The 12,185-nt window shown below is 42.0% G+C and overlaps 1 protein-coding gene across 2 annotated transcripts in view; it reads left to right on the forward strand.

Moving 5' to 3' along the window:
* LOC308093050 (insulin-like growth factor 1 receptor) overlaps nucleotides 1-12,185 on the forward strand; it is a 114,194-nt gene that overhangs the window by 8,395 nt on the left and 93,614 nt on the right. The gene's annotated exons all lie outside the window — the stretch shown is intronic.

Below are 12,185 nucleotides of genomic sequence, written 5' to 3' on the forward strand. Positions count from 1 at the left end.
GTAACTCAGACACTGCACAGGTTCAGCCCACACAAGGAAGCTTTACACACGCTGTAGCCTGCCAGCAGTGTTGCCAGATTTTGGGAGAGAAATAAGCAACCAAGAAGCGACTATAGGCCACATGAGCACTTTAAACATATATATATACACACACACACACACACACACACACCGTATACATCGGCTATTCGAAAATAGCCGATCTACAAGCTCACAACACGATGCGACGCGTTGTGAGCTTGTAAATTTGCTATTTTCACAAGATGTATTGAATATTTTTGAAACATTCTAACAACACATTCTCAGATGGGGGTTAAGGGACAAATACATATGAATTTGGGGGTACGTGACATGAAAATATTTGACAACCACAGGTTCAAATAATAATAAAAAAATGTGTGAGCAAGCCCAAATAAGCAACTACACTTTAGAAACTATAACAAAAAACCACAACCACCATTATTTACAAGCAACTTTACAGAAAAAGAAGGCCAAAGTCACTTATAATAAACGGACATGGCAACACTGTGCCAAGGATACACTAAACCTGGGCTCACTGGCACAATCTCTCTCTCTCTCTCTCTCTCTCTCTCTCTGTGCTGTCTTTTTCTTTCCCTCCTTCTGATCATCTCCCTCTACCCCCGTTTTCCTCTCTCGCTTCTCTTTCTCTCTCTTGTTCATTTAACTCTTCCTGTTCCCCTAGCTCTCTCTCTCCCCCTCTCCTCCCCCCTCTCTCTCTGTGTTTTTGCCTCTGCCCCTCCACTCAGTCTATTTGATCAGTTTCTCTCTCTCTACCGTTCTCTCTCTCTGTCAGGTTGGGGTTTTTCTGTGTAAAGCCAACAACACAGAGTTTGACAGACTGCTCAGTCTGTTCAACAGGAGTTAGTCTGTGTTGCTGCCCTCCCCTTTTTTGGAGGTGGGGGGGGGGGGGTTCTATTTTAAAAACTCCCTGACCATTTTTCCTTTTTTTTCGCCCCCCTCTCCTCCACTGGTGATGGATGGGATGAATCGTGGAGCCTTGTTTAGCAGTATGTCTTGGAAGAGATTTATTTTGTTTGCGGCGGTGGCACATCAAATGTTATAAAACATATACAAAACAAATATAAAAACCCTTACATTTTTAACCACTTGAACCCTAGCGTCCCTATTCTAGGAGGCTCATAATCGCGTCGCAACTTGATCTGGATTAGAATGTGTCATATCTCTGAATATAAGGATCATCAGTGGACAATTGTGTTTTTAAATAGATGTATAATGTATAGAGCATGGGTTCCCAAACCTTTCTGGCCGCGACTCCCCAAAATAATCATATTTCGAATCGCTTAGTCTCCTTGTACATTAGGGATGTGTGCAGCGACTAGATTCACTTCTTTCGTATGTCATCCTCAAATGTCCAACTCGGTGTGGTCACTCGTGCAGCCAATCCCCTTGTCTCTGGTGCCACTTGGAAGAGGAGTCCGGGCCTCCTAAGGTGGTCTGTGCCATCATGGGACAGTTGGCGATTGTGTGTTCGCCAGTCTGCTCAGGCTCGCCGCACTCGCATGTCTGCCAAGCCCCACTTCTTCATAGTCGATTTTAGGGCTGGGTAATGTATTGCCTACAACCTCACGATACGATACGTATCACAATACAGAGGCCACGATACGTTTGGCGATATACACGTTGATTTTGAATAATGACCTTGTCCTACTGAATTTACCACAAGAGCTCTTCTTTATTATTCTCTATAATGGCAAAGTCAAAGCTTTACATATTGCACAAATCCTATCAAAACACTTACACTTCAGGCCCACACAGATCTTAGAATTAAAATAAAATATATTTTCTTAACACATGCATATCGTTGGTGACCAGGAAGAACCAGCTAACTCCATTTATTTTTTTTTATAAATCAACGCTATTGCACACACTTTACGTCTGTAAAAAATCAAAACATTTGAACCAATGAAAAGTATTAAAAAGCGCCTCTGACAAAAACTCCCAACTCCATTGGATCCTCAAACTGTCCGTCAAAAACAAACAACTCCCCCCCTCTCCTCTCCAGTGCTGCCTTTTAACAACACGAGCAGAGCGCGCTGCGCAGTGAGCGAGGAGGAGGAACACGTAAACAAGCTCCCCGTAGTCTGTTAAAACTATGCAGTGTACCTGTTTATCAAACTTAGCACTGACGCTAATGTTATGAAAACAAGTCATTATATTTCTAAAATCTATGAAGTGTTTAATGAGGAGAGCAATGTGACAAGAAGAAAGGCGTTCATAGCATTTCTGTCGCGCTAGTTCTACTACCTCTTTGCAGGAGTTATTGTAATATTTAAAGTCCTGTTTATTATTGTAGGTCTATATAATAAGTGTCATGAAGCATCAGGGCATTAATTCACATGTTGTTGTGATGCATTGTGAGCTTGGAGATCCATTGTTAGCTTTTGGGAATTTGTACCCTTTTGAAACCTCTCCCTCAGCAGCGAGTGGAGCTATTGTTGTTTGGACACCTAACTCCATTTCAGCTTGATTTCTGCTCGTCTGAAACTACTAACTCCACTTGCGCTGGATTTGGGTAAAGTGTTGATGTAGCGGTGTACCGATACGCGAGGGTCAGTCACGCCCGTCATGTATCAGGGCTTTCCTTGCTAGGTTGATGGTAACCTCTCGTCGGGAGGCCGGCCAACCGGGGGAAATTCCTGCGAGGACTGGCGGATAGGACACACCGACACAGAGGGGCAGGCTTCAGGCCTGCCGGTTGTGATCTGGAGAAAGTGGTTGATCGCAGTGTTGTCGACCTTTTTTGAGGCTCCCCAGCTCGTACCAGCAAGCCCTCGAGATCCAGCCTGGTACATATTTACATATTCAAAATGTGATACAAAATGCATGGCCTACTGGCACTGTGACGTGCTGATTGGTCCCGCGATTTGTGAGATTAGGGAGCTTCGAATACACAGAGGGACAAACAGAAAATAATTGCGATTATTTCAAGTAATTGCGATTAGACATGCGATTAGGCCTAGACATGGCCTGTGACCTTTTTACAACACATAGATTCCTGCTGTTGCAGAGTGAGAGAGGCATGCCTTTTAGTGACCGTCTCTCAAGGAAACCCCCTCATAGACGGCTAGGCTCCTACTGGGCCACACCGTAAAAAGTTAATTTCAAGCCAAGCCCTGGGTAGCGATATTGCCAATTTCTTGTATCTGGCAGAAGAGACCTTATTTGTGTATTGTAATCAAGATATGCTGCTTGTCTAGCATCATGTCTCTCTCTACCCTCTCTCTCTCTCTCTCTCTCTCTCTGTGCCTTGATTTCCTGTCTATCCACAACGTCCTATCTAAAAAGGTGATATAAATGCAATAAACGCCAGTGAGGTTGTGGTTTGCTGTTGTGTTTGCTGTTTGCCCTTTTTTTCTTTCTCCTGTTGACGCCCAGTGCCACCAACTGTTCCCAAACCCAAGGGTTCCCAAACGTATTCAGGCCGCGACCCCCCCCCCCCCCCCCCCAAATAATCATATTTGAACTAGGGACCCCCCCCGACCCCTGACAAGCATTTGGAATTGTAGGCATTGCATTTAGTTTGACTCGGTTCCACAGATACACATTGTGAAAATATAGCTGATCTACAAACTTGTGAGTTTGGAAATTGGCTATTTTCACAACATTTGCCTCTTTCTCACGTAATATTTGACAATTTGGCCAATTTGGTATTAACTCATTAAGTGCCAACGTTTTTCATAAGCCCAGAGTGCCAATGACGTCTGAGACGTCATGAGATTTTTTTGAAAAAAAAGGTTCAGAACCCAAGATATGATGATTTGAAGATTTGCTGCTCCATTCACTTCTTGTTTAACTTTTTAACTGAAAAGGCTGTATCTCGGCTCCAAAGCACTTTTTTTTTTACAATGTATTTTTGGCCTTGGCACAGGGGTGATATAGCCAGAAATATTTTTGGCACTGAATGAGTTAAAAAGGTCTTAAAAAGTCCTTTTAATTGTAACTTTAGAAATGTGCAGATACCCTGTATACTAGTGATGTGCGGGTCGGGTTTTTTCATGACCCGCCCCGCCACGGAACCCAACCCGCCTCAACCTGCCCCGCGAACCCATATATAAATCTATGGCTCAACCGCCCCGCGACCCGCGGTGGGAAAAAAAAGATCATCATCATCATAATAGCTCATATTTTTATAGCGCTCTTTTAAGTACCCAAAGTCGCTTTAAATGTCTACAGTAGCACATCATTGTCATGGGCTAAATAAACAAGCATGTTTTTTTTTGCGTGTGAGAGCGGCTGACCCGCTCACCCACAGCCCGCATAATTGCTTCTGAAATCCTGACTCGACCACCCGCGCCGCGGGTTGACCCGCGGGTTACGGGTCGGCCCGCTCATCACTACTGTATACACTGTATGTTGGTTTGTTTACTGTTGAGTGAGAAAACAATGTCGCACATTAAGCTAATCATCTGGGGACCCCTCAAAATTATTCGGGGTCCCGACCCCAAGTCTCGGAACCACTGCCCAAATACAAACTGTACTGCCGTTACCCATTAACGTTGACACACTGAAAACAAGAGGCCAGTGTCTTCTTGTCTTACTGTAAAGCTGTTTCTCAACAGGGTACATTTCAGCTGTTTAGCCATTCGGAAAGTTTACTTACAATCGAATCCATGTAACAATTGAATGCAAACACAACTGACATACTATCTATCTATACTCACAGTCACAGTCGCACATATAGATGAGTGGGCACACATAGAATGTCTGTGTATACATTAACCCATTAAGACCTGGAACGCATACTGTGTCATTTCAGATTTCTTTTTTGTTGCTTTAGCCATTATTTTATACTTTGGGCTATTCAAAAATAGCAGATATACAAGCTCATAGCACTATACTGATACTGTAGCAACTTATGTTGCTATAGTATCAGTGGTTCTCAAACCTTTTCCTGTCAAGGACCACCCAAAATTATATGTACTAGACCATACCCGTGGGGGGATATGCGCACATGATCTGGCAACCCGGGAGCCAGCGAACACAAAAGCGCTAATAAACAGCTGAGATTCTGTGTAATCGGAAAACAGGCTTCACTGTTAGGTGCACATGGTAATGGTCAATGGCTGTGTGCAAATTCTGATCAATTGCTCCAGCCACTGAGGAGAAACGGGCCTCACCACTACACCACGCACTACACCACTACAGAGGTTTGTCAAATTATTGAAGGATTTGGCCGCAGACCCCCATCTCAAAATATTTATTTCCAGGGACCCCCAGAAGCAAAGATTTGAGTTAATATATATATATGTTAACATATATGTTCAAAGATTTGCGCGCATTTTATATATATTTTTTCAAAAATAGCAGATCTACAAGCTCATAGCACGGCACTCTGTGCCACGCTATGATCTTGTATATCTGCTATTTTTGAATAGCCAAAGAAATCTAAAATGACACAGATGCGTTCCCGGATTGAATGGGTTAAATACAAACATTCACATACCGTACATCAACAGTACACATACAGGCATCTTCACATCCCAGTATTGACACACATGCACATATACATACTCTACAATCACATAGATACACAGGCATAGATATATATTTAGCCAGGAAACATTGTGTCGTTTATTTTGCCTCCCATCTCTCAGGCAGTGTTGCCATGTTTGCTTATTATAAGCGATTTTGGGCTTGTTTTTCTGTAAAGTCGCTTGTAAAAATTGGTGTTTGCGGTTTTTTGGGCCTTTGGGCTTGCTTCCTAAATGTTGTTTAAACCAGTGGTTCTCAAACATTTTCATGTCAAGGAAACCCCCCAAATTAATATGTATTTTTCAACAAACCCCCGGATCTAAAAAAAAATTTGTGCCAGGGACCCCGTACCAGATTTGTGTCGTTAAAAGGTTGCAGATAGTTGGGAGCTTGTAGATCGTCTATTTTCAAATATCCAATGGATATAGGTTTAAAGTGCTCTCGTGACCTAGTCGCTTCTTGGGCCTGTTTGCTTATTTTTCTCCAAAATCTGGCAACACAGCTCTCTTGGGTTTGAGTGACTGTAGAAGCAGTTTCCCATGAAAAGAGTTGCATGCTGGGTGGAGCCGCAGTCAAAAAGTGTTTATCTTCCATTTGTTTTTTTGTTTCTTAACCTCTAACCTTGAGGTTAAGAGGTGGATTTTGCCAGTTAGCAGTAATGGCTGAGAAACTGTGTGTGTGTGTGTGTGTGTGTGTGTGTGTGTGCGGGGGGGGGGGTGTAAAGAAAGTGAATGAGCCAGTCACGCCATTGAGCAAGGCACTCAACCACTCTGTTGGCGCTGCTCTGCTCAAGTCACCAACCGTAGAAGACTAGGGTGGGTTGCTCTGGGCTTCTCCCAGTAGCCAGCAGTAGAAGACTGTGGTCATACTGGGCAGTTCTGAAGATGTGACTGTGTGTAACAAAACTGTCTGAGCGTGAACTGAAGCAGGGCGTTTCTAGAAAACAAGCGTCCGTGCTCGATTGACTTTTTCTCGGATTGAGGATGTTGAGAAAAGGAAGACATGACAACGAACTGAGAGGGAGACGGTTCCTAAACGGCATGTCTCTCTCTCTCTCTCTCTCACTCTGCAACAACAGCAGGAGTCTATGTTGTAAAAAGGTCACAGGACATGTCTGGCGTTTCCATTTCATGTCCACAAAAAAATGATACCTGTAAACAATGAAAAGACTCAGGGGCCCTATCTTGCCCAGGGCCATACCCCCTTATGCCTAAACGTTTTGGTCTTTTTTTTATTTTTCCCCCGTTATTTTTAAACATGTAGTTCAAATACAAATACCAAATACATATCATTTTGGAGGTCCTTGACATGAGAAGGTTTGAGAACAACTGATATAGAAACAAGTTTTTCAGAAAACTATTAGGATTTAGAAGACATTTGTACTTTATAGAATCCCCAGAAGCAAAGATTTGAGAAAAACATTTCCGCAAAAAAAGAAATCTATACATTCAAAGAAATGTTCACGATAAAAAAAAACTATTAGCAGATCTACAAGCTCATAGCGTGGCACTTGGTGCCGCGCTATGAGCTTGTATATCTGCTATTTTTTGAATAGCCCAAAGGATGAAATAATGGTTATAGCTAAAAATCGAAAATTACACAGTATGCGTTCCCGGATTGAATGTGTTAACGTCTTATCAAAATAGTAAAAAATGGCTAAGAAGTGTAGACTTAAGGGGTAAGGGCGGCGCACAAGATCGGGCCCCCAGCACCCAATTTCTTGACCTTCTCCGCATCGTTCATAGTTTGAATATGAAAATGAAATGTGTGAATTTGAGTGCTAAAAGTTTTGAGTAGGAAAATATTCCCCTCTCAGACAAAGCCATTGTGTTACCTCCTGTTTTGTTTATCGTCTAGTACACCTGTGCGAGTGATGGCTCAGTGGAGAGTGAATGTCAGGGTGTGTCTTCATGCTCTGATGTAACATGTTATTTCAGCTGCTTTGCTTCGTGGACTGGAGTACTGTCTGGGACTATTGTCATTGTCACGGTGATGTCACCCATCGGGTGGTTTTTGCCGGCTGCCCGAACATGAATCATGAAAATATAAGACGAAATATGAAGACAAAATATTGCACACTTCACCGGTTGCTTAACCCATTAATACCTGAGGCCGATTCTACAAATGTCTTCTAAATCCTAATAGTTTTGGGGAAAAAACGTATGTTGCTGTAATATCAGTGGTTCAAGGACCACGCAAAATGATGTATATTTGGCCGCGTACCCCCATCTCAAAATATTTTGTTCCAGGGACCCCCAGAAGCAAAGACTTGAGTTACAAATGTTCGCTTTACAAATATATATATTCAAAGATTTGCACAAATTGTCAAGATTTTTAAAAAAAAAATAGCAGATCTACAAGTGCCGCACTATGAGCTTGTGTATCTGCTATTTTTTAATAGCCAAATAAATCCAAAATGACACGGATGCGTTCCCAGATTGAGAGGTTAAAATATAGCACCTCGGACTGACCACTCCTAGCACGTTTGGGGCTTTTTTGCCTTATTTGACAGGACAGTAGGCTGACAGGAAATGGGGCGAGAGAACGGGGGGGGGGGGGGGGGGGGGGTGTGACACGCAGCAAAGGTCGTCGGGAACGGGAGTCGAACCCGCGATACGCTGTCAGGCTGGATTACCAGCCTAGGTGCCCAAAAAATTATTCTGGCACCCTTATCCCACACACGCACGCATGCACGCACACACGCACGATTCCCAGATCACGGTGACCCCATATAAAGTATCAGGGACATCAAGTAAACAGATTAGAGTTCAGTGCTGTAGCAATGTTCACAGCTAGTCTGGTGGTGGTGGTGGTGCATCAACAGAAAGTGAAGCAGCCAGACCAAAAGAATCATCAACAGCATAACTTACTGTAAACCCGACACCAGTAATCCACACAAATGTCAAAAAAACAGGATATCATCCAGGAGGAGAGAACTGAATGTACCATCTTGTGTTGTGTGTCCACACGCACACACACACACACACACACAGCCAACACACATCATCAGCACTGAGGGCCGTGCAACACGGGTAACATTGAACCCATTAACCCTTTAAGACCGGGGAAGCATCTGTGTCACTTTTAGATTTATTTGGCTATTCAAAAATAGCAGATCTACAAGCTCATGCTATAAGCTTGTAGATCTGATTTGTGTAAATCTTTGCATAGTTTTTAAAGCGAACATTTGTAACCCAAATCTTTGCTTCTGGGGGGTCCTTGGAACTACATATTTTGAGATGGGGGGGGGGGTCCGTGGCCAAATATATATAGTTTTGGGGGTCCTTGACATGAAAAGGTTTGAAAACCACTGATATTATTGCAACATACGTACAAAAAAAATATATGTTAGGATTTAGAAGCGATTTGTAGAATCCCCCAGAAGCAAAGATTTGAGTTAAGAATGTTCGCTTTAAAAATATGTACATTCAAAGATTTGCACACATTTTCAAGATCTTTCAAATGACACAGATGCGTTCCCAGTCTTAATGGGTTAAAACTAAAGCATGTTATTTTAGATTTTAGCGTTGGCTTATTCAGAAATAGCAGATGTAACAAGCTCACAGCGCGTCACTTCGCTTTTTAAAAACAAATCTTGAAAGTGTTTGAAACCATTTGAGTTTTTTTTTTTTTTGGCTAAAGATTTGGCGTACCCCTTGTAGTATCTCTGAGGACCCCCTACGGGTCCCGAACCCCCTGTTGAAGACCCCTGCTCTATACTGATTGTTGAATTGTCTCACATTGGTAATAAAAACATCTCCTCATAGTGAAGCATTTGCTCTTGCTGTGTTTCATAGCTTCTGCAGTCAGTCTGTCTGTCAGTGCTGCTGACAGCAGGCAATGACAAGTATGTGTTAACCCATTAAAACCGGGAACGCATCTGTGTAACCACTCAAACCATTATTTTATACTTACTTTTACTTATACTTTTATACTTACTTACTTATAATTCAAAAATAGCAGATATACAGGCTCATGAGCTTGTAGATCTGCTATTTTTGAAAAATCATGAACATTTGTGGAAATCCTTTGAATATACAGTACATATTTTTTAAGCGAACATTTGTAACTCAAATCTTTGCTTCTGGGGGGTCCCTGGAACTAAATATTTTCAGATGGGGGTCCACGGCCAAATACATATAATTTTGGGAGTCCTTGACGTGGAAAAGTTTGAGAACCACTGATATTATAGCAACATAAGTTTTTCAGAAAACTGTTAGGATTTAGAAGATATTTTGTAGAATCGGAACCTCAGGCCTTAATGGGTTAACCTACTTAGCACGTCTGCCACTATAACACACATACCAGACAAACACAATGACAGACAACCCTCTGGAACCATGTGTAAGGCACTATGACCACACACACACACACACACACACACACACACACACACACACACACACACACACACACACACACACACACACACACACACACACACTCAATCAACATATTTACTCTCTCACCCACACATGATTATTATCACACAAATGATTTAACTGCTGTTAGGCCTACTTGTTTACATCCCTTGGTTTCCATTGAGTACATTGGATGGTACATGGTCTTGTGTATCGTTGCTGTCGGGGCAGAATCCTCAATTTTCTAACCTTTTTTTTTTTTTTTTTTTCGTAAATGAACGCCCTACTTGATACTACTGCGTCACACAAAAGTATCAAAAGTAGCAGATCTACAAGCTGGAAACGCGTCACGAAGCAAACACATTTTCGCCATTTTGAGCTGCTACTTTTTTCTACTTTTGGCTACTTATGAAGTTGAATCCTTTACATGAGGTTTCCACCCGACAAACTTTCATCCTTTTTCTCTTCCTATCAGTTGTTTTTGTTTTTTTGTTGTACATGGTGCAATTAATACACTGAGGTGCTGGAAAAACACTGGCTTTAGTTTGTACCATGAAACGTGCTTGAACTGTTGAGAACCTTTTTTATTGTACAAACATTGAATGGTGAATTTGTAATCCTTCATCATGACATGTCATAGGCATCTTTGTGTTTAGATGTACAAAAGGTGTTTCAGCAAAACCTACAGGATTTTCAACCTTGCGTTGATCCATGGCATGCATGGTGTTTGCCAAGCATGCATTGTGTACCTTGCTTCACTTGGCTTTATATGCTGACAGTTTTTAGCCCTGTCGTCGGTCTGTCATCTCGTCAAATCCCATCCCCATGGCCTTTCCTCTGGCAGCCATTAAGACCTGGAACTGTGTCATTTTTAGATTTGAGCTAAAAAGCATTATTTTACACTTTGGGCTATTTTTGAAAAATCGTGAAAATGTGTGCAAATCTTTGAATATATATATTTTTAAAGCTAACATTTTAACTCAAATCTTTGCTTTTGGGGGTCCCTGGAACAACATATTTTGATGGGGGTCCGCGGCCAAATACATATCATTTAGGAGACATGTAGAATCGGCTTCAGGTCTCAATGGGTTAAAACTACTTTGGTCTGGTTGGGTGTAAGGCCTAAGGAGCAGCACAAGGTCAAGCTAGCAGGCCTAGACTCTTCTTAGTCTTGTTGCTAAAAGTATCGTTCTGCATTGTAATTGCACTTTGAAGTGGTCACTTTATTATGAAAGGCATTACGAAACCAGCCAATGGGTGACCAGTACAATGGCAACAATAACCCAGAGACCAAGAGCAATCGGTGACTGTATTCCACTGTTTACCTACCTACTACAACTACGGTTCACTATTGACCCTGTCACGCCTTGTCTAGCTTGTCAATCGGTGGACTAGTTGACGATTGCAGTGTAAACAGCTTGTGTCAACATTGCCAGATAACCTCGGGTCAAAAGTATAATCAATATGGACCAATGCGGACGTAGAGTAAACACGGCGTACCAAAATAAGTGTCATTGATATTTGTATTAGTGTTTTGTTTTCATGGCATTGAGTGCCCCATTGTTTTGACGTCAATGAGAAGTCAAGTGTTTTAATATTGACACATATTTTCATAGTGCACATTCCAGATCATATAAATAGCATATCAGTATTGTATTGTTTTATCTACTAGTATCCCTAGCCGGACACGTTTGTAAAGTGGTTTTGAAATAATGCACAATTTCACATTATTGTGAGACAAAATCTCAATATTCGTCATGTCTTCATAATGTCATGTTTCTTCTAACCTTACAGTACGTACAATCCGTAGACATTTCTGTTTGATTTTGAGGGACAATCCTTGACACGTGAGAGGGACTTGGTGAAATGAGACTGCTGGGAATAGGTGGATTAAAAAAAACGAGAAAAGTGCGTTCCTCTGAGTGCAGGTCTCTGCCAGTCTGGGTTGCCCTTCCAGGGCCTGCAAATGTGAATCTTGATCATATGATCTTGATCATCATATGACTTTAAAGAGAATGTGATTTGTGAGTTTTGGACACAATTTGTAGAAGTAGTAGCAAAAAGTGTGTTTTGAAGAATACGCAAAATGTCGGAAAATCAAGTGTGGCACAAATGATCGAAGGAATCCACAGGGTTTGAGTGTACAACCTACGGTTCAAGCGTTATTGTCCAAAGTGTGAAGCAGGGTGTTATAGTGCCACCATGAGGCCGATTTGAAGAATTTGGGATGGCGGCTCTTCTTTGACTTTACTGGGAGTGTGTGTGCAAAGTTTCACAGCAATTGGACGCTGCGTTCATTATTTGTAGCAT

Source organism: Gymnoscopelus braueri, assembly GCF_963280865.1.
Source record: "Gymnoscopelus braueri genome assembly, chromosome: 1".
Lineage (NCBI taxonomy): Eukaryota > Metazoa > Chordata > Actinopteri > Myctophiformes > Myctophidae > Gymnoscopelus > Gymnoscopelus braueri.